The sequence below is a fragment of the Lissotriton vulgaris genome, chromosome 1_1 (genome assembly GCF_964263255.1).
Source record: "Lissotriton vulgaris chromosome 1_1, aLisVul1.2, whole genome shotgun sequence".
Classification (NCBI taxonomy): Eukaryota; Metazoa; Chordata; class Amphibia; order Caudata; family Salamandridae; genus Lissotriton; species Lissotriton vulgaris.
This window is the reverse complement of record NC_141685.1, coordinates 34,046,873-34,069,259: the sequence shown is the minus strand read 5'-3', so window position 1 is coordinate 34,069,259 and position 22,387 is coordinate 34,046,873. Positions and strand designations below refer to the sequence as shown.

General features: G+C 47.6%; 1 protein-coding gene across 1 annotated transcript in view; it reads right to left on the bottom strand.

Annotated features, from left to right (window-relative positions):
* Nucleotides 1-22,387, bottom strand: part of LOC147737074 (uncharacterized) — a 127,359-nt gene that overhangs the window by 49,536 nt on the left and 55,436 nt on the right. The window contains exon 8 of the mRNA XM_086962834.1: nt 20,231-20,295. The gene's annotated coding sequence lies outside the window, so the exon portion shown is untranslated. The remainder of the gene's footprint in view (nt 1-20,230; nt 20,296-22,387) is intronic.

The following is a 22,387-nucleotide window of genomic DNA, read 5'->3' as shown; positions in this document are numbered from 1 at the left end:
GAGGTCCTGGAGCCTGAGAGGGAGGCACAGGGACCGGCCTTAGAGAGAAGACGCAGGGGGCGCGGGAAACCGGCCCCTGTAGTTCCCACGGTTCAGGAGGAAGCAGACCTTGAGGGGTATGCTCTGGAACCTACAGGGAAACAGATGCCTGATCTGGGGGACCTGCCTGAGCTGACCAATTGGCAGCAGGAAGGAGGCCCCTCCAGGGAGGAATTCTGCAGAGGGCAGAAAGAATGTCCTTCTCTCATGGGTCTGCAGCAATGGTCAGTGGCCAATGGTGATCAGTCTGGAACACATTTCATTTACTGGGAGAACGACCTCCTGTATTCAGAGCCTAAGGTTGCTGAGCCTGGGTCAGCCCGTGCGCTGGTGGTACCCCAGAGCTTCAGAGCCTTCCTACTGGGTCTGGCTCACGATGTGCCATTGGCAGGACATTTGGGGCAGGACAAGACCTTTGAAAGGCTTGTCACCCACTTTTATGGGCCTCAAATGCGCAAGAGTTCAGACACTCATTGCAGGACGTGTCAGGCTTGCCAGGCAAGTGGAAAGAGTGGGAGGAAGCAGAAGGCTCCTCTCCAGCCATTCCCTGTGGTCAGTACCCCATTCCAGCGAGTGGGGATTGACATTGTGGGGCCACTGGACCCCAGGATAGCCATGGGCAACAGGTTTATCCTGGTCCTGGTGGACCATGCCACCCGGTACCCTCTGAGGACAGTGACAGCCCCTGTGATGGGACGTGCACCGATGGGAATTTTCTCCGGGGTGGGATTCCCTCTAGAGGTGGTGTCTAACCGGGGTACCAATTACATATCCAAGTATATGAAATCTCTTTGGCAAGAGTATGGTGTAACCTACAAGTAGGGGCTGTTCTCTCACAGATTACTGAGGAGGGCTTTGACCATCCTGTAGCCTTCATCAGTAGGAGGTTACTTCCACGGGAACAGAGGTGGAGTGCAATTGAGCGTGAGGCATTTGCTGTGGTCTGGGCACTGAAGAAGCCATGGCCCTACCTGTTTGGGATTCACTTCCGGGTTCAGACAGACCACAGGGCCCTCAGATGGTTGATGCAGATGAGGGGTGAGAATCCAAAGCTGTTGAGGTGGTCCATTTCCCCACAGGGTATGGATTTCGCAGTGGAACATCATCCTGGTACAGATCACGCCAATGCTGACGGTCTGTCCAGATTTTTCCGCCTTAGTGATGAGAACTAACTGGGGTAGGGTAGTTCTCCCCAAATTTCAGCTGGAGGGGACTCGTGTTAGACCTGGCACCTTGGCGTGAGTCTCCCTTCCACTTTTTGTTGCTGTGCCTCATGTGTTTTGCTTGTGTTCGCTGCTCAGAGCACTGTGCCACTGCCAACCAGTGCCACAGTGCAAGTGCTCCCTGTATAAAATGTAGATATTGATTGGATTCCATGATTTTCTCCGGGGTGGGATTCCCTCTAGAGGTGGTGTCTGACCGGGGTACCAATTACATATCCAAGTATATGAAATCCCTTTGGCAAGAGTATGGTGTAACCTACAAGTTTACCACACTTTACCACCCCCAAGGCAATGGTTTGGTTGAGAGATTCAACCGTACCCTCAAAGGCATGATAATGGGTCTGGAAGAACCCATGAGGCGTAAGTGGGACGTCCTCTTACCATGCCTTCTCATTGCTTACCATGAGGTGCCACAGAAGTCTCTAGGGTTCAGCCCCTTTGAGCTCCTGTATGGCCACCCAGTGAGAGGACCTCTAAGTCTGGTCAAAGAAGGCGGGGAGCAATCTCCCAGGAAACCTCCCCAGAATGTATATAGCTACATACTGGCCTTCAGAAACCAGACTAGGCGTTTCAAATTCAAGTTCAAGTTCAGGAATTTGTATAGCGCACTACTCACCCAGAGGGTCTCAAGGCGCTTGAGGGAGGGTGGGTGCATTACATATCGAATTGCCAGGTTTTTAGTTGCTTTCTGAAGGAGAGGTGGTTCTGTGTAAGTCGGAGGTGAATGGGGAGAGAATTCCAGGTTTTGGCCGCTAAGTAGGAGAAGGATCTTCCTCCCATGGTGGATCTGTGAATGCGCAGAATTGCGGCGAGGGCTTGATTGGATGATCGTAGTTGGCAGGTGGGTGTGTAGAAGGACAGTCGCGAGTTGAGGCATTCGGGTCCTAGGTCGTAGAGGGCCTTGTGTGCGTGGTGTGGAGACGGAACGTTATTCTCTTGTTGATGGGGAGCCAGTGGAGATCCTTCAGGTGACCGGAAATGTGAGCCTGACGGGGAATGTCCAGTATGAGTCTGGCTGAGGCGTTTTGGATGCGTTGGAGTTTTTTCTATAGTTTGGCTGTGGTCCCGGCGTAAAGGGTATTTCCATAATCCAGTCGGCTGGTGACCAGTGCGTGGGTGACTGTCTTTCTTGTTTTGGTGGGGATCCAGCGGAAGATTTTTTTGAGCATGCGTAGGATGTTGAAGCATGAAGATGAGACGGCGTTGACTTGTCTGGTCATCGAGAGGGAGGAGTCTAGGATGAAGCCCAGGTTACGTGCGTGATCTGTAGGTATGGGTGCTGTACCCAGGGCCGGTGGCCATCATGAGTCGTCCCAGGCAGAGGGGGATGATCCTAAGATGAGGACTTCCGTTTTGTCCGAGTTTAGTTTTAAACAGCTGTTCTTCATCCAACAGCGCCGACAACCTAGCACCTCTGAAAAAACGTCAAATCAAACCAGGCAGCAAAAACGCCCCCTGGTTCAACGATGATCTTAAGAAATCCAAGAAACTCTGTCGCTCCCTCGAGAAGGCCTGGAAAAAAGACCAAAACACCAGCACCAGGGACGCCTTCAAAAACGCCACCCGCATACACCACCAACTGATCCGGACTGCCAAGAAAGCCGCATTCAAAGACCGACTAGACAACAACGCCCACAACAGCAAGGAATTATTCAACATCGTCAAAGAGTTTACCAACCCCACCGCCAACTCCAACGACATCACTCCCTTTCAAACCCTTTGCGACTCCCTAGCTTCGTTCTTCCACGACAAAATCGCAAACATCCACAACAGCTTCGACAACCAACCCGGAGACCAACCCACCCAACCTTCTGCCGTACCCTCACCCCCCTTGAACATCCTTAATGACTGGAACCCAATCTCCACTGAGGACACCATCCGCCTGATGAACTCCATCCACTCAGGATCCCCAACAGACCCATGCCCTCACCACATCTTCAACAAAGCAGACTCCATCATAGCACCACACCTCCGAGACGTCATCAACTGCTCCCTCAACTCCGCCACCTTCCCGGAAAGCTGGAAACGCGCCGAACTCAGCGCCCTTCTGAAAAAACCCACAGTTGACCCCACCGAACTCAAAAACTACCGTCCCATCTCGCTCCTTCCATTCCCGGCCAAAGCCATCGAGAAAGCTGTCAACAACCAGCTCGCCGCCTTCCTCGAAACCAACAAATCCCTCGACTCCTCACAGTCCGGCTTCCGAGCCAAACACAGCACTGAGACCGCACTCATCGCAGCAACAGACGACATTCAAACCTTACTGGACAATGGAGACACAGTCGCCCTCATCCTCCTCGACCTCTCCGCAGCCTTCGACACAGTCTGTCATAGTACCCTGTTACAACGCCTCAGAAACATCGGAATCCAAGGAAAAGCACTGGAATGGATCACCTCGTTCCTTGCCGGTAGAACTCAGAGAGTCCGCCTCCCACCATTCAAGTCAGAGGCCACTGAAGTCATTTGCGGCGTGCCACAAGGATCTTCACTCAGCCCCACCCTCTTCAACGTATACATGAGCCCCCTCGCGGCCATCGCACGCCAACACAACCTCAACATCATCTCCTACGCTGATGACACTCAACTGATCCTCTCACTCACCAAAGACCCTAACACCGCCAAAACCAACCTACATGCAGGAATGAAAGAAGTAGCCGAGTGGATGAAGCACAGCCGTCTGAAACTGAATTCAGACAAAACAGAAGTCCTTATCTTAGGTACCTCCCCCTCCGCCTGGGACGACTCTTGGTGGCCAGAGGCCCTTGGAAAAGCACCCATCCCAACGGACCACGCACGGAACCTGGGCGTCATCCTGGACTCCTCACTCTCGATGACCAGACAAGTCAACGCCGTTTCTTCCTCTTGCTTCAATATTCTTCGCATGCTCAAAAAAACATTTCGCTGGATCCCCACCGAAACTAGGAAAACAGTCACCCACGCACTGGTTACAAGCCGCCTGGACTACGGAAACACCCTATACGCCGGCACCTCCGCAAAACTTCAGAAAAAACTCCAACGCATCCAGAACGCATCAGCCAGACTCATACTAGACATCCCGCGTAAAGACCACATTTCCGGTCACCTGAAAAATCTCCACTGGCTCCCCGTCAATAAGAGGATAACATTCCGCCTCCTAACCCACGCACACAAAGCACTCTACGAACTTGGACCCGAATGCCTCAACACACGACTTTCCTTCTACACCCCCTCCCGCCAACTACGCTCTTCCAACCAAGCCCTTGCTGCTGTACCACGCATCAACAAAACTACCATGGGAGGAAGATCCTTCTCCTACCTGGCGGCTAAAACCTGGAACTCACTTCCCATTCACCTTCGCCTCACTCAGAACCATCTAGCATTCAGAAAGCAACTCAAAACCTGGATTTTCGACATGTAATTCCCCACCCTTCTTCAAGCGCCTTGAGACCCTCTGGGTATGTAGCGCGCTATATAAATCAATTGAATTGAATTGAATTGAATTTGTGTAGATTGGTTTTGGCGGTGTTTGGGTCTTTGGTGAGGGAGAGGATCAGCTGGGTGTCGTCTGCGTAGGAGATGATGTCGAGGTTGTGTTGGCGCGCGATGGATGCGAGGGGACTCATGTATACGTTGAAGAGGGTGGGGCTGAGTGAAGATCCTTGTGGTACACCACAGATGACTTCGGTGGCCTCTGATTTGAATGGGGGGAGGCAGACTCTCTGGGTTCTTCCGGCGAGGAACGAGATGATCCAGTCCAAAGCTTTTCCTTGTATTCCGACGTTGTTGAGGCGTTGTATGAGGGTGCTATGACATACTGTGTCGAAGGCGGCGGAGAGGTCGAGTAGGATGAGGGCAACTGTTTCTCCGTTGTCCAGTAGCGTTCGGATGTCGTCTGTAGCTGCGATGAGGGCGGTTTCGGTGCTGTGTTTGGCACGGAAGCCGGACTGTGAAGGGTCGAGGGAATTGTTGGATTCCAGGAAGGCGGCGAGCTGACTATTGACGGCTTTCTCAATTACTTTGGCAGGGAATGGGAGGAGTGAGATGGGGTGGTAGTTCTTACGGTCAGAGGGGTCTGCTGTGGGTTTCTTCAGAAGGGCGCTGAGTTCGGCATGTTTCCAGCTTTCCGGGAAGGTAGCGGAGTTGAAGGAACAGTTGATGACATCGCGGAGATGGGGTGCGATGATGGAGTCTGCTTTGTTGAAGATGTGGTGGGGACATGGGTTGGTTGGCGATCCTGAGTGAATGGAGTTCATCAGGCGGATGGTGTCCTCAGTGGTGATTGGGTTCCAGGTGAAAAGGTTGTGAGAGTGCCGTTTTGGTTCGGAGGTGGGTGGAGTGGGCTGTTCATCGGACTGGTTTTCAAAGCTGTTATGTATGTCGGCGATTTTGTTGTGGAAGAAAGAGGATAAAGAGTCGCAGAGGTCTTGAGAGGGAGTGATGTCGTTGGTGCCGGCGGTGGGGTTGGTAAATTCTTTGACGATGTTGAATAGTTCCTTGCTGTTGTGGGCGTTGTTGTCGAGTCGATCCTTGAATGCAGATTTCTTGGTGGATCGGATCAATTGGTGGTGTTTGCGGGTGGCGTCCTTGAAGGAGGTCTGGTTGTCAGTGGTTGGGTTTTTTCTCCAGGTTTTCTTGAGGGTACGACATAACTTCTTGGATTTCTTAAGATCATCATTGAACCAGGGGCCCTTTTTGCTACCTTGTTTGATCTGGTGGTTTTTCAAGGGTGCTAATTCGTCAGCGCAGTGGGTGATCCATTGTGTGAGTTTGGTGGCAGCTTGGTTTGGGTCCGCTGATATGGCAGGAGGGTTTTGGTTAAGCGATGTGAAGAGTTGGTCGGTGGTGATTTTGTTCCAGTTTCTTCGAGGAATAGGTTGTGGGGGGTTGTGGGTCGTGGTCTTTTTGTAGCTGAAGTGAACGCAGTTGTGGTCCGTCCAATGGAGAGCTGTGGTGTGATCGAAGGAGATGTGTTTGCTGGAGGTGAAGATAGGGTCGAGCGTGTGTCCGGCAAGGTGGGTGGGGGTAACTAGGGGGTATCAGGCAACTAGCTGAGGCAAATCTGCAAGCCAGCCAGGAGGAGATGAAGCGGTGGTACAATCAGAATGACACTCTGGTAGAGCTTCAGCCTGGACAGAAGTTGTGGGTCTTGGCCCCCGTGGAGCCTTGTGCGCTCCAGGACAAGTGGACCGGCCCTTTGGAGGTGGTGGAGCGCAAGAGTCCTGTTACCTATTTGGTGGACTTGAGGTCCCCCAGGAACCCCTTGAGGGTCCTGCATGTCAACCCCCTTAAGGCCCACTTAGAGAGGTCTGAAGTGGGCATGCTTTGGCAACAGATGCTGGAATGGAGGAGGATGGAGCCTCTTCCTGACCTCCTGGCTGCCACAGAGCAAGATGGGTCAGTGGGTGGAGTTAACCTCTCTCCCACCCTGAGCAACAGAATGACTGCCGCCAGTTGCTGGGACAGTTTTCTGATCTGTTCTCCCTCGTTCCTAGTATCACAGATTGGTTTGTCCATGATGTGGATACAGGAGACAGCTTACCTGTGAAGCACAAGGCTTACAGAGTAACTGACAGGGTCAGGGCTTGCATCAAAGAGGAGGTCTCAAAGATGCTTGCACTTGGGGTGATTTAGTCCTCCAGCAGTCCTTGGGCCAGCCCAGTGGTCTTGGTCCCGAAGGCTATAGCGCTGGGTGCCACACCCGAACTCCGGATCTGTGTGGACTACCGAGGACTCAATTCAGTCACGAAGACTGACGCGCACCCTTTCCCGAGAGCGGATGAGCTCATTGATTGGTTAGGGGCTGCACGGTACCTCAGCATGTTTGACTTGACATCTGGGTACTGGCAGATCGCCTTGACTGATGGGGCAAAAGAGAGGTCAGCATTCTCCACTCGAGATGGGCATTTCCAGTTCCGGGTTATGCCCTTTGGGATGAAGAATGCCCCTGCCACCTTTCAGAGATTGGTCAACAAGGTGTTGGTTGGACTAGATGAGTTCAGTGCCGCCTACCTGGATGACATTGCAGTGTTCGGTGTCACATGGGAAGAACATCTGCTCCACCTCTGGGAAGGGTTGATGGCACTGCGCAAGGAAGGCCTCACGATCAAGGCGAGTAAGTGCCAGAGCGGGCAGGGTTCTGTGGTGTACTTGGGACACCAAGTTGGGAGCGGCCAGGTGGCGCCCCTACAACTCAAGATTGAAACCATCCTGGCTTGGGAACCCCCCACAACCCAGACAGAGGTGAGAGCCTTTTTAGGACTAACAGGGTACTACAGGAGGTTTGTCAAGGGGTATGGCAACATTGTTGCACCCTTGACAGAGCTGACTTCCAAGAAGCAGCCCAGGAAAGTGATTTGGACTGACACCTGTCAGAAAGCTTTTGAGGCCCTGAAAGCTGCCATGTGCACAGCGCCCGTGCTCTGGGCACTCAACTTCTCCAAAGAGTTCATTGTGCAAACAGACGCTTCAGAGCATGGTGTAGGGGATGTTCTCTCACAGATTACTGAGGAGGGCTTTGACCATCCTGTAGCCTTCATCAGTAGGAGGTTACTTCCAAGGGAACAGAGGTGGAGTGCAATTGAGCGTGAGGCATTTGTTGTGGTCTGGGCACTGAAGAAGCCATGGCCCTACCTGTTTGGGATTCACTTCCGGGTTCAGACAGACCACAGTCCCCTCAGATGGTTGATGCAGATGAGGGGTGAGAATCCAAAGCTGGTGAGGTGGTCCATTTCCCTACAGGGTATGGATTTCGCGGTGGAACATCATCCTGGTACAGATCACGCCAATGCTGATGGTCTGTCTAGATTTTTCCGCCTTAGTGATGAGAACTAACTGGGGTAGGGTAGTTCTTCCCAAATTTCAGCAGTAGGGGACACGTGTTAGACCTGGCACCTTGGCGTGAGTCTCCCTTCCACTTTTTGTTGCTGTGCCTCATGTGTTTTGCTTGTGTTTGCTGCTCAGGGCACTGTGCCACTGCCAACCAGTGCCACAGTGCAAGTGCTCCCTGTATAAAATGTAGATATTGATTGGATTCCATGATTGGCTTATTTGGTTTACTGTCAGACCCCAGTACAGTGCACCAGGAGTGCCCAGGGCTTGTAAATCCAAATGCTGCTTGTGAGCCTGCAGCACTGGTTGTGCCACCCACAGAAGCAGCCTTGTAAAATGTGTCTACGGTCTGCCAGTGCAGAACATGCGTGCAGTCTGGTACTGTCATGCTGTCTGGGCAAGTGCACCCACTTGCCAGTCCCTAAACATTTCCCTTTGCTTCATATCAGTCACCCCTATGGTAGGCCCATGGGCAGGGTGCATTGTAAGTATAAGATGGGACAAGCCCTGATGTGTGTGGCATGTCCAAATAGTGAATTACAGCCATTTTTGTTTTTCACTATTGCATGGTTATCTGTTCTCAGTAGGCCAGAATGGGCTGTTAGTCATTACATTTTATAATCCTAACAGACTCAGACAACATGGTAGAAATTTGAGTTTGGTATGCCTGAACTCAGAATAATAAAATACATCTTTTTGTGAAGTTTATTTTAATATTCTATGATTGCAAATACCGCTTTTAGAAAGTAGGTGTTTGCTTGTCTAACCATTCAATCCTGCCTCTGCTAGGTTGTGTATTCCTATGTCTGGTTTTGTGAGTGACAGGGCTGGGGAATTCCATGAGACAGGCCGAGTCACCCAGTGGTGCATAGAGAGATCTGCATCTAGATGGGAGGGAGAAGTTGCACCTGAACCTTGAATAGGGCTGGGCCTGCCTTCCACAATGCTGGCTCCACCCCCTAGGGAGCGGCTGAAGTTTCTGCCCTGCACACTGAAAGAAGAGAAGGAGTCCTGTAAACAAAGTGCTCCAGGACTGTACTTGCCTTCCACAATGCTGGCTCCACCGTCTGATATGCCTGCCCTGCACTGTGAAAGGAAAGGAGAAGTCTGGTAAACAGAGTGCTTCAGAAATGGTTTGGACCGGGCAAAGGCACCTCTCCTCTCAGAGAACAAAGAATTTTAGGGTATAAATATTGGGACCCTGATCTCATGAAATTAGATCACTTTGGACTACAAGAAGAAACCTTTACTGAGGAGATGAACCTCAAGAAACCGAGGAGAGACTATTCCCAAGCTGAAGTGCTGCTTGGGGGATTGGCCTGCAGTGGTTGCCTTACTGCCAAAGGAAGGAGAAAGGAACTTTGTGTACTTTGCTTTCAACTTGTGATGGATCTCCAAGGGCTTGGAAAAGAGCTTGCCTCCTGCTGAAGTCTCATGGACAATAGACTTCACCCCCCAGCTCCCCAGAGTTCTTTAGGAAGTGCCTGCTGCTGTTTTGGGCCTTCTGAAGAACTGCGTGTCGCAGGGAGCTAGAAGCGCGACTCAAAGAGAAGAAGCATGTCGCTGGGCATGCCGTTGCAACTCCGAAGGAGGGTGTCACCGCTGGAACTGTCGCACTGCACCACATCGGAGAGAAGCATGCCGCAACAAAGAGGAAGCGTGTCGCCGTCGCTGCCCTCACAACTCCGAGTTCATAACAGCACAGGACAGGCCTCACCTCCTTTGCATCACCCCACCAAGACAAGACCGGCATCTCCTCCTACCCGCGCAGGACAGGCTTCACCCCCTATGCATTCCCCTGGACAAGCCTCACCGCCTCCGCACCCCTGGACAGGCCTCGCCTCCTCTGCAGCCCTTGGAAAGGCCTCACCTCATCTGCATCCCTTGGACAGGCCTCACCTCCTCTGCATCCCTTGGACAGGCCTCACCTCCAATGTATCCCCTGGACAGGCCATACCTCCACTGTATCCCCTGGATAGGCCTCACCTCCTTTGCATCACCCCCAGCCTGTTCTGCACCCCCCCCCCCTCCTGGACAGGCATCACTTCCTCTGTAACATAACATAACATAACATAACATGTGTATTTGTAAAGCGCACATTCACCAATAAGTCTCTTGGCACTGAAAAACAGATGTTCATTGTTACCCAACTCAATGAGTAGATCCGCCGAAATTTGAACCTGTGATCATGAGGTCGAACACTGACCCCTGCAATGGACGCATTAGTCACCTGAGCCACCAGACCCCTGGGCAGGCCTCACCTGCTCTGCACCCCTTGGACTGACCTCATTTCAACTGCACCCCTTATATAGACCTCATCTCCTCTGCAACCCCCTGGGCAGGCCTCACCTCCTCTGCACACTCTGGATAGACCTCACCTCCTCAGCACAGTATAGGCCTTACCTCTTCTGCACCCCCTGGACAGGCCTCACCTCCTCTGCCCCCCCTGGACAGGCCTCACCTCCTCTGCACCCCTCCTGGTGTTGTAATTTGACAGCGATTAGATTAAGCATTAGCAGAAGACAAGCTGTATTTGGCCACTATCGTAACAATTCAGTCGACTCTATTTTGTATTTGCGGCAGCCATTTTGTCCGTCATATGCTGCCATGTGCTCACTGTGTGTTTGTCCTACTTCCTTGTTAACTGTGCTCGAAATCTGCCCAGCAACAGGCTATATTTAGTATCTCCTGTTTCAGCGCATGCCCAGTAGAGTCTGCAGCTGTTAGTAATTAGTTCCAGATAGGAATGTGTTTTCGAAGGTCTCGAGAACCGTTAACTCCGCCCACTCATCGATTGTGCTTCTAAAATGTCCTTATATGTACATAAAACTCATTCTTGTGTTTTGTACCGCCTTCTTTGAGCCCCCTCTTTGTGTATAAAAGGAGCCATGTGCTTTAGTTCGGTGTGCTACTCCATACAATACTGAAGGGTGTTGTGTGGACTGTAGTACCACCTCCGGAGGTTAATAAATTATACTTTTCTATTTTTCAGTTTCTGTGCCAACTTCTTCCTATGGTCTGAGGACTTTGTGCAGAGAAGGGCGAACCCCTTGCACTGGTAGGCCTTGATGAGGTTTACTTCTACAAATTGGCGCCCGACACGTGGGGCTCATCGGCGACTCAGATGCCCGAAGGAGTGGTCGTGACGAAGGATTGGAATCTCGCTGCGGACGCGATCGCATGCCAGAAGAGACCCGAGTCTTGGCACCCACGGCGTTTTTCCTTTCTTTCCGATCCGACCATCCAGGTGGCGCCGGTCCTCGACTGAGATCTCTTCTGTTGACTTGCCGTGCAGTGACCGTTTGGTCGAATTTAGAACTTGGCAGTTGGAATCTGGACACCCTGTGATTGGTAAGAACCGTTGTGCTGTACTTGCTGTGGGTTTTGGAAGCCTGGGAGTGGCAAGGCAGTTTTAGGTACGCTTGCTGTGGCAATTTGATTTGGGAGACTAGTCATGATTGGTATGATTTGGAATTGGATATATGTGTTGCAACCCATATAGGCAGGTAATGAGGAGACTTTTCTCCAAACTGCGATTTTGATTTGAACGGCACAATGTATTAAAGATACCGTAAGTGCTACTTTGATTATAATACTGCATATTTTGCACTATTTTTGGCATGCCTGCTTTTAGCGCACTTCGTAGGATGTGCTGCTTTTGTATTGATAACCGGTTAAGACTTGATGAATCGCAACCGGCTCCACCAGAGGGGACGCCTAATAGGGATATGAATATTAAACATGGTCTTTCTTCTATAATGTACATGTACAACACATTATGGAATAAATACACTTGTGTGGATCCAGAGTTACGTTGGCCAATGCATGGGTCATTTGATTCGTGAAAGATTGGGTACGTGGAACAGTATGTTTGAGCGGAAATCCAGACAAGATATCTTTGAATGTATACGAATGTGGGTGAAAGAAGTACGTGAACGAGAGAGGCATGAGCAAGCGTTGATTGAGAAAGAGCAGCGGAAGAGTGTGTATGAGAAAGCACAGGAGTTGAGAAAGAAGGAAGTGAAAGAATTTGAAGAGAGACAGGAGAAGGAACGCAGATTACAGATATCTGGCCAATATGCTGTATGGCAACCTCTCTATCCTGTCCTTAATAAACCACAGGATTATTTTTTGTTATTAGATCGTCCTCCGCCTCCGTATGCAGTTCCGTCCGCTCCGTCTGGCGAAGATGAGGATTCTGATTCGGACCAAAAGAAACGAGGCACTCGCTCGATGCTGTCGGTCGATCGTGCGTCCGAACTCAGAAAGATCGCTCGTCAAGCACTTCATGATACTGTTTCTGTTTCTAACATTTTAGACAGCTTAAAGGGGGGGCAGGAAAAGGAACAGTTATAGTTTACTGAGTCGTTTGCTGGAGAAGTTGTTGAGATGTTTCGGAAAGTTTCTGGTATTTTAGAACCTGATGATGTAGCAGCAGATTGTAAACAAATGCGTGATGGTCTTTTTACTCTCCCCCAGGTGGCTTATGCGATAAGACGGTTTTTCAAAGTACGAACTGATGCGATCCGTATACGAGAGGAGAAAATGAAAGCAGATGCAGCTGCACGGACGGTTTCGGCTGACGGAAAGCAATCATCTATCTTTGAAACGGATAAGACAATGATAGTGCATGCGAAGCCTATGCGAGAGGCAGCGCCTTTATATGTTCCTCCTAAAGGAACGGGTACAAATTTATAATTGGGTATACACTCCCTGGAATAGGGAAGAGGTAATGGCACTTAAAGCAGGATTACCTGACCCGCGGAAAAATCCAGCTGCTTTCTATGAGGAAGTTGAGGGTGCTATTAACTCTTGTACTATGGCTTTAGCTGACATTGATTTATTTTTCGGTTTCATATTACCGCCTGATATGTGGAGGTCTGTGCGTAAAATTGATGATCGTGCAGTTTTTGGGGCGTTATGGAAGGAGATAGAACAAGAGGACGAGAAAAGGGAACCTGCCCGCCGCAATATTAACTAAGTTAAAAACGATTATCCCCCTAAAAAGATTGATTGGACTGTTCTAGCATCGTGTAAGCAGAAGGTAGATGAATCGGTTTCAGATTTCTTTACGCGCTTTGAGGAAGCCTTTCATGATTTTAGCGGCCAGTTGCTAACGGACGATATGGGCCGACATTGGTTTGTAGTTAAATATGTTGCGAATTTATTACCAGGAGTGGTTAGTCGTTTGAAAGCTAGTGAAAGCTTCACCGGCATCTCTCTTGACGATGGCTCAATAGTACGAGCGTCAGGAATTAGAAGCGAAGGGTAGTGAGGATAAGAAGTCTAAGGAGTTAAAAACAACGGTCATGTTAGCCCAAGTATATGGTCCGCCTTCTAGGGATAATGATAGAGGTGGACGTGGTTCTTATGGTTCTTCTTGCGCTCGAATTTGGCCGTTGATCAATGTGCGTATTGTAGGAAATCTGGGCATTGGGCAGCTGAGTGTCCAGCATTGCGCTCACAGCAGTATACACGTGGACGGGGACAAATGAGAAATCGGGTGGGATATTCAGGGCCTAGGGGAAATACGAATGATCGCGCTAGATTTGATTCTAATGCACGAATACAGAATGGGTTCAATACTTTTGACAGACGTAATCAATATCAAATGTCTGATTATGCGCAGCCTGATTTACATGATTCTGCTTATGCATAGGATTGCCTAGGATAGGGTAAGGAATCAGTTGAAGTTCAAGTAGATCAGAGGGGTCCTTATGTTACAGCACATGTTTTGGGTTCTACTGATCAGTTTCTGGTTGATACAGGAGCTACTCGTAGCGTTCTGTCTAAACAATAGGTTCCAAGGGCTCCCCTGTCTGGCGTAACGATCACATCAATAGGGTTCGATGGAACTCATTCCCTTAGCCCATTGTCGCAACCACTTGCATTTCATGTTGATAAATTCATTGCTCCGTGTCTGTTTTTGCTTTCCCCGAATACACCAGATAATATTGTGGGTCTTGATATGCTCAAGTATTTCAGAGCTACAATACGATGTTCTCCTGAAGGAGTACGTGAGATTTTGAATGATAATTACCCTGTAATGGAAAGAGCTTGCCTTGTTAAAGAAGATACTGCATTAGCTTCCCTCCCTGAAACTTTGTGGGCTACTTCAGATACTGATGTGGGACAGATGGTTATTCCACCGGTGCATATTAGTGTAAAGGAGGGAACAATGTTACCACGTTTGCCTCAATATAGAATTTCACAGAAGGGTGAGGAAGCACTCACACGAATTGTACAGGATCTTATTGAAGTTGGGGTTGTTGAGGAGGTTCCATTTAATGTCTGCAACAGTCCGAATCTCCCTATTTTGCCAATAGATACTGACTCTAGAATGTATCGATTCATAATTGATTTGCGAGAAGTGAATAAGATAGTGGTACCACAATACCCAGTGGTTTCTGACATCACGACACTTCTTACTCTAGTTCCTCCAACTGCAACTACGTTCTCTGTTATAGACTTGAAGAACGCTTTCTTTTCGATCCCAATTCATCCTGATAGCCAATATTTGTTCGGTTTCACTTTGAATAATCGATCGTTTAGATTTTGTAGAGTTCCTCAAGGCTATACCGAGAGTCCTAGTATTTACAGCCAAGCATTGAAATGACAACTAGATTCTTTTGTTCTGCCTGAAGGTGTGGCGCTCATACAATATGTCGATGATATCTTGTTGGCAGCCGATACCCATGAGCAATGTGAAAAATGCACTCTGTCTTTGCTTTCCTTCCTTGCTTCACATCATCATAAAGTATCACGAAAGAAATTGCAATATTGTAGACCAATGGTAACCTATTTAGGTCACCTTTTGTCTAAGGAGGGACGTGCACTCACATCAGATCGTATTCAGGCAATTTTAGACACACCAGTACCTTCTACACAGAAAGAAGTGTGTGCATTTGTTGGTCTTACTTACTTTTGTAGGCAATGGATATTAGGATTTTCATACATTGTTAAGCCTTTGTTAGCACTGTTGACAAAAGATACTCCAATACCCCTTCCATGGACAGATGAATGTGAGAATGCGTTTCAACAGTTACGACAAGCCCTTTGTTCAGCACCAGTGTTAGGTACTCCACATTACACGAAGCCTTTTACATTGTACGTACACAAGAGATATGGATGTGCATTGTCAGTTTTAGTGCAGACACATGGCGATAAGCAACATCCTTGTGCATATTTTTCAGCAGTACTTGATACTGTTGCTCGAGCGTTGCCTGGATGTTTTCACTCAGTAGCGGCAACAGCTGTGTCAATATGCCAGAGTGAAGGGATAGTTTTGTCACAAACTGTTGGTGCTGGTACCCCATGCTGTTGATGCCCTTTTGAATCAAACAAAGACGCAGCATTTAACTAGTGCTCGTCTGACAGTATATGAGCTGACGCTGTTAGCTCCTCACATTACACTGAAGAGATGTGCAACACTAAACCCAGCCACGTTGTTTCCATTTCCAGTGACTCAGGCTGAGGCACAAGAAACACATGAATGTATTTTCCTGACTGAAGAACAGACAAAGGGTCGTATTGATTTGCAAGATACGTCCCTTCTAGATGTAGATGGAGAACTGTGGGTTGATGGGTCTTGTCTGAAGTTGCCAGATGGTACAACTTCAGCCGCATACCCAATTACCACACTTCACATGATAGTGGAGATAGCTCGCATACCACAGAAGTCAGCTCAAGCAGCGGAACAAATAGCTATGACACGAGCATATGAGCTTAGTACTGATTTGTGTGTGAACATTTATACAGATAGCCGCTATGCTTTTGGCCTGCTCTGGAAGGAAAGAGGCTTTATGACATCACATGGGATGCAGATAATGCACTGAGAATTAGTGCATAACCTTTTGACTACGTTGACATGCCCAAAAAGAATAGCTATTGTGAAATGTAGTGCTCACAAGAAAGTTACAGATAAGGTGGGACAAGGAAATGCCTTGGCAGATCGAGTGGCACATGAGACTGCGATACAGCCCAGCACTACTTCCATGTATGTAGTGAAGTCGCAAGCTGAGCGGTGGCACGATGCTAGGCAAGAAGTATTAGAGATACAGAGAGCCGCTTCTGAGAAAGAACGGGAGCAATGGTCTAAAGATGGAGAGTTGGATGATGAAGGTTGTTGGCGAAATAAGAAAATGGATAAATGGAAGTTGCCCATAGCTTTTGTACAACCTATGGTTCAGATGGCACATGGGCTGGCACATGTTGGAGCTTCAGTAATAGTGAAATTGCTTACGCAAGTTTGGGAGCATCCAGAAATTGCTAGCACAGCTAAGAGAGTAGTACAATCATGTATGATTGGTTTGCATTTAATCCTGGAAAAGGGACACTAACTCCTGCAGGAGGTTTTGCTACACCAACTGCACCTTTTGAAGTTTTGCAAATGGATTATATTCAGCTTGAACGCTGCAATAATCTGAAGTATGTGTTGGTGGTGGTATGTGCCTTTAGTAAGTGGATTGAGGTGTACCCCACAAAGGAAAACACTGCTATTACTAGGGCAAAGGTGCTTTTGAAGAAATTCTTTACTAGATATGGTGTTTGTAGACTTTTGTGGAGTGATAACGGACCTCACTTTATAGGGAATGTTATCAAGTATGTCCTGAAAGGATTAGGGATCAAACAGAAGTTCCATGCGTGTTCCACCCGCAATCAGCAGGATTAGTGGAAAGATACAATGCTACTCTGAAGTTGAAATTAGCGAAAATACAAGCTTCTACTTCTTTGACTTGGCCAGATGCGTTGCCCTGGCATTGTTGTCTATTAGATCAGTGCCGCATTCCCGGAAAGGTCTCACTCCCTATGAGATTGTGTTCGGGAGGCCAATGAATATCTGGGGAGTTCCTAAAACAAGTTCTGTATATGATGTACCTTGTGTCTTAATGAGTGACTATTTGGCACAATTAACTGATAGCTTGGTTTCTATTCATCAACAGATTCGAGAGGCACTTCCTGATAGATCTACAGGTGAAGGCCATGAACTCCGACCGGGTGACTTGGTCATGGTAAAGTCATTCGAGAGGTCGAGCAGTCTGGAGCCGTGGTGGCGCGGACCAGAGCAAGTATTACTTGATGCGAGGACAGCGGTTCGAGTCACGAATCGGAAGAACTGGGTCCACAGTACTCACTGCCGGAGAGTACTTCATGCCTTGGTGGAGCCTGCTGTGTTGACCCACCATCGAGAGGTTTTGACTGCGGAGAAAGGCCACGCTGTGACACCTGACGGATCTGATGAGTTCTTCCCGGACCCGACAATCCCTGGTGCATCGAGATATAATTTGAGGCCAAGGAAGGAGTTTGCAGTACCTGTGAAAGTTGTCTGAGCATTCCCTGGGTCAGTGAAACGGAGAGCCGATGTGGCAAGGGGGGAGGGGATCAGCCATGCATTAGAGTAGTGACACCCGTCTTGGCCCGTGGTGAAGAAATCAACGGTTAATCAGGGGTAAGAGCTCTGACGACTACTTTAGTTTCTGAAAGAATGGTCTAGTGCTGTTATTGAAATGGAGAGAAAGAAGATTTTTTGTGCTATAGGGTTTATTGCTGCTTTGGTGATTATGGCGACAATCACTTGGTCTGTTGAGAAGACAACTCCTGCTCGTGAGTTGTTTGTTGCTACTACGCCAATACCGGAGGAGCACTTCTTCTTTACGCTCCCGTATCAGGAGCAGAAGCATCATCAATCTCATCTCAACAACACTTTTATTCAGATTCTGCATCATACTCATTATGCTACAAACACAACCAATAGTTGGGTATGTGGGATGATGCCTGTTCATCAAAAGAAAGGAGGAACACCTTTTATACCTTTTCCTTTCTCACATAATGGCTCTTGTCGAGCCTGGTTCACTCTCTTGTTTGCAACCAGAAAGCCTACAGTAGGTGGACTTCTTTTCCGTTTGAGTAAAGAGTGTTATCAAGACAAATCCTCAAGCTAATGGAACTAAATGGGAATGGGAGGAATACCGACCGGACAATATTTCAATGCCATATGTCTTCATCAACACAAGAGACTCTGCCAAAAGTGAACGCTTTGTGATTTCTGTTACAAAGACTAAAGCTAACTTATGTGTACAAAGTGTTGGACAGATTCCTGTTGGAATAAGTGACTGCATTACCGTTTTGAATATAGATAGAATAAATTATAGTTCTTTCCTAGCTTCACATAACACATACTTTGTATGTGGCAGTTATGGGTATTACCGACTACCAGCTGGGTGGTCGGGTGTATGTTATGTATCGTTTTTTATAGCCCCCTGTATTTTTAGCACCTGCATCATATCATCGAGATCTTAAATTGTTTAGTAATATTACTATGAATCGGTATAAAAGGACATTAAGTACAGATGATGTAGATCAAACAGATACTAGTTTACAGCAATATGTGGACTTTAATCTAGGACTGTTCTTTTTTGTAGGTGCTGCATTAAATAGTAGGAAAGTGCGACGATTGACTAGGGTTGTGGAAGCTGTTACAAATCAGGCAGCTTTAGCACTTTGGAAATATTACTGAAGAACTGAAAATTGCTAGAGTTGTTGCACTCCAGAACAGGATGGTGCTAGATGTTATGCTTGCTGACCGAGGTGGTGCATGTTGCATCATTGGTAGTAGTGGTTGTGTGTTCATCCCTGATCACACACCGTCAGTGTATAATGCGATAAATAAACTCCATAAGGTTGTTGCAGAAATAAATACAGAAAATGGTACTTGGAATTTTGCGGGATGGTTTTGGACTCTAGTTTCGGCTTGGGGCTGGAAAATATTGACTGTCCTATGTATCATAATTGCGATAATCTTTACATGTTGTATATGTGTGCAATGTGGTCCAATATTATGCTCTATGTGCATTACTGCTTGTATACCAGCTAGGAAAAATACTGCAGATATGAAAGTACAAAGTATTTTAGACAAAGAAGTAGGTGAAATGATGAAAATTGATATACAGGATGAATATTTAGACTATCCCAGGAAGTTGAATGTCTTCAGCTAATGCTGAAAGGGTCGTCTGTTGTAATTTGACAGCGATTAGATTAAGCATTAGCAGAAGACATGCTGTATTTGGCAACGATCGTAACAATTCAGTCGACTCCATTTTGTATTTGCGGCACCCATTTTATCTGTCATATGCTGCCATGTGCTCGCCGTGTGTTTTGTCCTACTTGCTTGTTAACTGCGCTCAAAATCTGCCCAGCAACAGGCTATATTTAGTATCTTCTGTTTTAGCGCATGCCCAGTAGAGTCTGCAGCTGTTAGTAATTCGTTCCAGATAGGAATGTGTTTTCAAAGGTCTCGAGAACCGTTAACTCCGCCCACTCATCGATTGTGCTTCTAAAATGTCCATATATGTACATAAAACTCATTCTTGTGTTTTGTACCTCCTTCTTTGAGCCCCCTCTTTGTGTATAAAAGGGGCCATGTGCTTTAGTTCGGTGTGCTACTCCATACAATACTGAAGGGTGTTGTGCGGACTGTAGTACCACCTTCGGAGGTTAATAAACTATACTTTTCTATTTCCCAGTTTCTGTGCCAACTTCTTCCTATGGTCTGAGGACTTTGTGCAGAGCAGGGCAAACCCCTTGCACTGGTAGGCCTTGCTGAGGTTTACTTCTACATTGGATAGGCCGCACCTCCACTGCACCCCCAGCCCAGGACAGGTCTCTCCTCCTTAGCACAGTACAGACCTCACCTCTTCTGCACCCCCTGGACAAGTGTCCGGGTGCATCAAAAAGTAATTAAAGCTCCTCTTTGTCTCGCAGTATCTGCCACTGAACCGGCATTGCAAAGATCACCCGCTCACAAAAGGTCGCTGGCGATTATAGCGCGGAACCGGGCATTCTCCCCTATACTACCAACAGGGAGGACCGAGGTGGAAGTTGCCGGTCTAGTCCTGAGTTCCTGGACACGGGCGCGAGGTCTAGACCAACTGTGAGTCACGCCGTTGATTTTAGAACCGAGGCACCAATGGATATTCAGAGATTAGTCATGTTCTTTCTGTAGTCTAGTTAGATAGAAATAGCGCAATTTTGTGCCAGGCTTAGGCGCATGTTCGAGCGCTTCGGTGCGTCGCTTAGTTAGTTCGGTAATTTAGAACTAGAGAGAAATACCAATTTAAAGTAAATAGGAAAAAAGAAATATAAAGAGAAGAATTAACACTTACCCATTGAATACTTCAGTTCCTGGTTTCTTCGTTGCTTGGTTGATGACGGAGGCTCCAGAAGGTTTCTAAGGGAGAAGTAAGAAGAATTCAGAAGATAAGAAAGAAAGGCAGAGAGTGAATGAACGAATGAGTGAAAAAAAATAAATGAACTCACAGAGTTAAAGGGTGCGAAAATGTTGTTTATAATGCAGGTTACCAAAGAATAAAATACTTATATTGAAGAATAGATTAGGAGCAAAAGCCATAGGCTCTCTGGGTAAGGAAATCTATACATATAGAGTGAGAGAGTAAGAAAGTGGAGAAGGAATTGAAGGAAATTAGTAATGGTGTGCTTTTCTGTTACATCGATTCCCACTCATGCTTGAAGAGGGAGTAAGAAAGGCATAAAACGGAGTACGGCAGAAAGGAAGAACTAGAGTGGAAGAGCCAGATGGTAAGGAAGTCTCTTCTCTGTTCCATTCCCCTTTTCCCCGGCTGGGTTCACAAGGCCACTAGTAAACTCTTCAGTTGGTGGCTGTGGGAAAACCAGTGGTTAAATTTGGAAAATGTCATAGTTCTGCTCCGAATTTGGAAAATCTCATAGTTCTGCTCCTGGGAGTGTTAGCACTGTGAGTAACCAAGACCCTTAACAGAGTGAGGTGCCCACGTCAATATTCACCTGAGCAGAATGGCTAAAGGGTTCAATTAAAAACAAATTGGAAATATTCTTAAGGAGATTCAACAAGAGTTGATAGGAGTCAGGGAGAAAAATATGGTAATCAAATTTTAAATGAAGGCCCACATTTCTTAACTCAGTGCTCATTGTACTTCATGTGTCGGCCCTCTGTCTTCCCAGATGCACAATCTTGTAGAGCTTCCATCTTGTCGTATCTCAATGGAGACGGAGCTTCGTGGTCAATGCCCCTGGTCACCCAAGACTGCCCAATTTTATATAACTTCGAGGAATTCAAGAAAGAGTTTTTGTGAATTTTTGATCGTCGGATAATGAATTACTGGAGTTGAGGCAAGGGAATCGAGAGCTTGTCACTTACCTGGCCCAATTTAACAAACTTGTTGTAGAAACTGAATGGCCGGAGGCCAAAAGGGCAGCCTTGTTCTGTCGGGGTTTGAAAGATGACTTAACCCCTTCCACGCTGATGACGGAACGGTTCCGTCATGGGCGTCGGCTGAGCTGCGCTGATGACGGAACCGTTCCGTCATGACCACGCCCGTTTCGGAAACGGTCAGTATCGGGGGGGAAACAGCGCCGCAGCGATGCGGTTAAAGGATGCTGTGTCACAGATCCCAAATCGCCCTACAGAAGTTTCAGCTTTGATTGATCTAGTTTTTGAGATAGACTATCGACAAACGGAAAGAAGATGTGAAAGACAATGCAAATTTCGGCCCAGTGTACCATGCTTTGAACGGGTCAGCGCAGAGGTTGTTAAATCTGGTGACAAAGAACATGGAGTCGAACCTATGCAAATTGGAACTATTAGAGGCCCCCTTTCCAAAGAAGAGAAAGCAAAGCGTTGACAGAATAATCTATGGCTTTATTGTGGTATCGGTGAACATTTTGTAAAGAAATGTCCCAAGAAGCCAAAAACCTTCAAGAAGGAAAACTCTCTGCACCACTAGTAGAAGGAGTTGGGCTGGTGGTTGCTAACAAGGATACAACTCCAATTTCTCATCAAGTGGCCAATATTCTACAATCTTCTGCTCCACACCTTATTCTGACGAGGACTATAAGATTTCAAGACCGAGTTATTTCAGGGGTGGCCGTGATGCTGGACTCCGGTGCTACAGGGAACTTTTGTGATCTCAAATATGCCTCGAAAATTGGTCTGAGGCATTACCTAAAGAGAGAAGTGAGGCAGTTAGGGCTGTTGAGGGTACAAATGTATCTTCCAGCCCAATAACCAGTCACACAGAAGTTGTGGAACTTGTCTCTGTTGAAGGTCAGAAGGAAGAGATTCAATTTAACTTGATCGATGCTCCGCAGTTTGGACTCATCCTGGGTTTGCCTTGGTTAACTGAACACAACCAAGTTATTGGTTGGAGAGTTGCTTCGGAGAAAAGCAGAAAGAGCAAGATGGAAATCCAGCAGCTTTATTATGCAAGCAAAAAATGATGGTGTGTGAGGTGCAAACTGTGAATCAGAATCAAAGAAGTTGCCCC